We start from the raw sequence: 6,000 nt of genomic DNA, 5'->3' as shown, positions 1-6,000 counted from the left end.
ACCTCACGAACCGATTGGCCAAGGCCTGAACATCCAAAGCAAGCGGCCTCTCACCGACCGGAATGTAAGCAAGACTACCCATACTGGCTGACTTCCTACTCAAGGCATCGACCACCACATTGGCTTTTCTTGGGTGATATAAGATAGTGATATCATAATCCTTCAACAACTCCAACCACCTCCTCTGCCTCAAATTCAGCTCCTTTTGGTTGAACAAATACTGAAGACTCTTGTGATCCGTGTACACCTCACATGCCACGCCATACAGATAATGCCTCCAAACCTTCAATGCGTGAACTATGGCTGCCAACTCTAAATCATAAACTGCATAGTTCTTCTCATGAATTTTCAACTGCCGCAAAGCATAGGCAATGACCTTACCATCCTGCATCAACACTGCACCAAGCCCAACACAAGAAGCATAACAATAAACTGTATAAGGCCCTGAACATGTGGGCAAAACCAACACCCGTGCCGTAGTTAGAGCTGTCTTGAGCTTCTGAAAGCTCGCCTCACACTCGTCCGACCATCTGAACTAGGCACCCTTCTGGGTCAACCTGGTCATCGGGGCTGTGATAGATGAAAATCCCTCCACCAACGGGCGATAGTAACCTACCAATCCCAAGAAACTCCAAATCTTTGTAGCTGATGTTGGTCTAGGCCAGTTCTTGACTGCCTCAATCTTCTTTGGATCCACCTAAATACCCTCTACTGATACAACATGACCCAGGAATGCAACTGAACTCAACCAGAACTCACACTTCGAGAATTTAGCATATAACTGACTATCCCTCAAGGTCTGAAGAACTACTCTAAGATGCTGCTCGTGCTCCTCCCGGCTGTGGGAATATACCAAAATATCATCAATAAAGACCATCACGAACGAATCCAAATAAGGTTTGAACACCTAGTTCATCAAATCCATAAAAGTTGTTGGAGCATTTGTCAACCCGAACGACATAACCAATAACTCATAATGCCTGTACCAAGTGCGGAAAGCTGTCTTAGGGACATCGGATGCCCTAATCCTTAACTGATGGTAGCTAGATCTCAAATCAATCTTTGAAAACACCTTGGCACCCTGAAGCTGATCAAACAAATCATCAATCCTCGGCAATGGATACTTATTCTTGTTTGTAACCTTGTTCAGCTACAGGTAATCAATACACATTCTCATCGATCCGTCCTTCTTCTTAACAAACAACACCGGCGCACCCCAAGGCGAAACACTAGGCCTAATGAATCCCTTCTCAAACAAGTTTTGCAACTGCTCCATCAACTATTTCAACTCAGGCGGGGCCATACGGTACGGTGGGATAGAAATGGGCTGAGTGACAGGAGCCAAATCAATGCAAAAATCAATATCCCTGTCGGGTGGCATACCCGACAAGTTTGAAGAGAATACCTCAGGAAACTCACGAACAATGGGCACAGAATCAATAGAGGGAACCTCAGTACTAGAATCACAAACATATGCCAAATAGGCCAAACACCCCTTCTTGACCATGCACCGAGCCTTCACGTAAGAGATAACACTACGGGTAGAATAACCAGGAGGACCTCTCCACTCTAAAACAAGGCATACCCGGTAAAGCTAAGGTCACAATCTTGGCGTGAGAGTCCAAGATAGCGTGGTAAGGTGATAGCTAGTCCATCCTCAATATGACATCAAAATCGACCATGTCTAAAAGCAACAAATCTGCACGAGTCTCAAGACCCCCAATCACCACAATACAAGAACGATGGACTCGATCAACTACAATAGAATCACCCACCGGTGTAGATACATAGACTGGAACACTCAATGAATCACTAGGCATAACCAGATACGGTGCAAAATAAGATGACACAAACGAGTAGGTGGACCCTGGATCAAATAACACTGAAGCATCTCTATCACAAACTAGAACTGTACCTGTAATAACTGCATCTGAAGCCTCAGCCTCGAGCCTGGCTGGAAGAGACTAACATTGGGGTTGGGCCCCACCACCCTAGGCTCCATCTCTGGGATGGCCTGCAGCTGGCTGGCCTCCACCTTTAGCGGCCTAAGCTCCACCTCTAAATCCTCTACCTTCACCTCTAGCACCTCTACCCCCACCCCTAGCTGGCTGGGCGGTCTGTGGAACACCCGGTGCTTGGACCATAGCACGAGAACCCTGCTGCTGCGACTGAGTACCCACCAACCTCGGACAAGTCCTCCTGATATGACCATACTTACCATACTCAAAACACCCACCTGAGTGCTGTGGCTGAGGAAACTGAGACTGACTCTGGCGACCCGAATGACCACCCCGAAAACTCTAGAGCGGCGGTGAACTGATAGGAGCTGGTAGTGCACTATAGGACTGCTGATCGAAATACCACATCTGTAGTCCACGGCTACCCGAAGCGTCGTGGGAGACCGGAAAAGCTGACTGAAAGGGCCTAGAAGGATGACCTCTACCATATGAATCCCTACCTCCAAATGAGACACCACTGAATCTACCTGAATGATGGGGCCTCTTATCCAACCCATGACCACCTCCCTACGATATGACCATCTCCACTCTACGGGCCACATTGGTCGCCTCTTGAAAAGTGATCTCACTCCCAGCCTCCCTCGCCATCTAAAGGCGAATCGGCTGAATAAGACCATCAATAAACCTCCTCACCCTCTCTTTCGGTAGGAAGTATGACAAGAGCATGGCGAGCTAAGTCGATGAACCTGGTCTCATACTGGGTAACTGTCATGGAACCCTGCTGGAGGCACTCAAACTGCCTCCAATAAGCCTCTCGCTGAGTAATTGGGAGAAACTTCTCCAGAAATAGCTGTGTGAACTGCTCCCAAGTCAAGGCTGGCGATCCGTCTGGTCTAGCTAAGCAATAATCCCTCAACCAAGTCTTGGCAGATCCAGACAGGCGAAATGTAGCAAAATCGACCCCATTGGTCTCGACAATACCCATGTTCCTAAGAGCCTCGTGACAGCTGTCTAGATAATCCTGGGGATCCTCAGTATATACTATCACACCTCCTTTTTACTTTACACCCCAGAGAAGGGTATAAAATATAAGGGAGTTTTTCCAATTAAAGGACAATCAAAACGAGATTATTTACATTAAATTCAGAGTCGCCACTTGGGAGATTTAGGGTGTCCCAAGTCACCGGTTTCAAATCCCGAATCGAGGAACGGTTGACTCTGTAATACAGTCCGCGAACCAGAAATCCGGATAAAGAATTCTGTTAACCAAGGAGAAGGTGTTAGGCACTCCCGAATTCCGTGGTTCTAGCAAGGTCGCTTAACAATTTATACTTGGCTTAAATTATTTAATTACCGATGATTGATTTATTAAGATAATACCTAAAAGCATACTATCAATTTGGTTTTGATGTAAATATGTGAAAGCAAGATTTTCATGGATCAACAGTGAGCTTTTCTCATTCTCGCATTTTAGGATTAAAATTTCAAAACATTAACTACTTGCATTCTTAAGAACTATGTTAATAGAAAACAAAATATTACCACACAAAGCAATAAATTTTGCTAATATAGAAAATTGAGCAAAACAAAAAAAATGAAACTTTATAGTCTTTTGATATTAAAACAAAACTCCAAACAAGCTACCTAAAATACTTTATGAATTATATATCTTAAGCACACAATCTTTCTCCAGAACATAATCTTTCTTCTCCCCTTTTTTTTTAAAAATAAAATATTCCTACCAAATTAATACTTAGAAATTTCCAACTTTCATGGCTAGGCAGTTAATAATTATAAACGTTTATTCAGAGAAAAAAAAACTTTTCTTTATGCAAAAGAAACTTACTATAATCTTATAAAGAAAATTTATTATAGTGTATGGTCTATTCACAAGAATGATTAGAAAAAAAAAACCGATTTATGACTTAGGGATACTATATAATTATTTTGTCCATTAACGATGCTCTATTATTATGAAAGTTTAACCGAAGTTACGCGAATGTATACTCTGATTTATTTTTAAAGAAATCATAATCGTGTCACGCGGACGTGCCCACAATCACGATAATATTTTAAACGGCCTTAAAGGTTTCTCTACGAATATTTATTTTATATCTACATTAATACGAGGGCCATCGGAATTCGCTAAGTGGCGCGCCTCGATTTCCAAAGAATTAAGATTCATCAAATGATGGCCATAGGTTATATGATTCAAATGTGTGAATGGCATGCCTCAAAACTATTCAACTAGAAGAATTAAGGAGATACGTAATTAAAACTAATTTGAAATTAAATATCACAACCACACCGCGAAAATAGTACCCTTGATTTAATTATGTGCCTAAAGCTTGATCACCATTCCATAAGTTGTTTGTTCTCTTCCTATGCTTGAGACTAATTGTATGTGTTTAAAACTTGCAAAATAATTTATGCGTAAAGTTGGGAGAAACTTTAGCTGATATGCATACCATTTGTTTTATGAAATAACCATCACTCCACCCAGAGCAAACTCAACTTTGTATACCAGGCTAGAAGTATTGAAACTGATTCAACAAGAGGAAATTCTGATTTTTTATATAATTAGACACCTACATGATTTCTGATTCAACCAGTCCTTCACTTATCAAATTCAAAATTAATTTTCGCATATTTTCCCATGAACCTTAACCTTAAAATCAGGTGGGGTCGCACTTACATTTTTATTTGCCAACAAAAACTAAAATCACAAGCAAGCCTGAAGAATTCATGCTCATACAGACCATCTAGATAGTAACTTCTGATTAATTATCACAGTACAAATCCTAACTGTATAATAGACAGTGCTTCACCGTAGAAACTTCTAATTTTAGGTTACAGAAAAACCAATCAATATACTGAAACAATCTATCCTTACAGCATGTTTTAAATAGTCCATTCATGCAACTAGAGTCCAAACAATATTGTAACACCCAATATTCTGAAATTATACATTGAATCTAAGCAAACTAAATGAACCAGCACTGAACACAAACCAAAAATTATACCAAACGAAATGATACACCTAATTGTACATAATGGTAAAGATTAACAGTAACTACATCAGAAATTTAAGATGTCTTATTCAAATTTCGACTTGAACTTCTAAATCTTCATACATGCTAGTAAATACTCAATTCCATGACAAGTTTCGACAATGTACCTGGAGTAAGGAGAAACAAAAGAGATGAGGAAGCATTAATCCATAGCAAAAGTAGCAACAACACAACCCAGATTTAGTAAACGAAACCAGAAAATCGATTCAAAATCTAATGGAACAATGGTCTTCAACACAGCTTGATAAAAAAAAACCTTCCAAAAAACTAATATAAAACCAATTCAAATCCCTTTACTGAACACTATTGTTTGCAGAACTTAAACGAATCAAGAATTATTGAAGTAATGGAATAGCAGAGGATATCTATTTTTTTTTTTGTATTTTTCTGGACTCTATCTCTACAACTCTCTTTCTGTATCTATTTCTGTCTGTTTTTCAGTCTGTTCAGCTCTTTTAAATAGACAATTAGCTTAGTGCCTTCTCCATTACCAATTCACTTTTTCATTTCTTAATTGTCCACTGATTCAGTGCTTTTAATTAATTCGGTAATGCAATTTCTATCCTACCACTATTAGAAGTTTCTCAATTAGTGACCACTTGCATAAATCAGTCAATTATTATACACATTTAACCAAACTCAAGATAATCTTTAATTTAACCGACTAAGTTATTAGACGAGATATAATTTCCAGATTCTAAACAAACTGACCACACAAACCTATGAAACCTAAGAACAAATTCACCAACATTCTGAAAAACAAAACAACGAACAGAAGATAGTTTATGCTAGAAGATTGGTCGAGTTTTCAATTGAAATCGACCAGAGAAAAGAAAAAGAGATGAGGAAAGACGAACATCAGAATAATACCAATTAAACTATAAATATAGAAAATAGGACAGAATAACTCACTGGTCAGTAGTAACTGAAGAAAACCTTCGAATCTTCAATTTTTAAACCAAATTTTGACT

This window comes from Nicotiana tabacum, chromosome 8 (assembly GCF_000715075.1).
Source record: "Nicotiana tabacum cultivar K326 chromosome 8, ASM71507v2, whole genome shotgun sequence".
NCBI classification, from domain to species: domain Eukaryota; kingdom Viridiplantae; phylum Streptophyta; class Magnoliopsida; order Solanales; family Solanaceae; genus Nicotiana; species Nicotiana tabacum.
Note: the sequence above shows the minus strand (reverse complement) of the source record.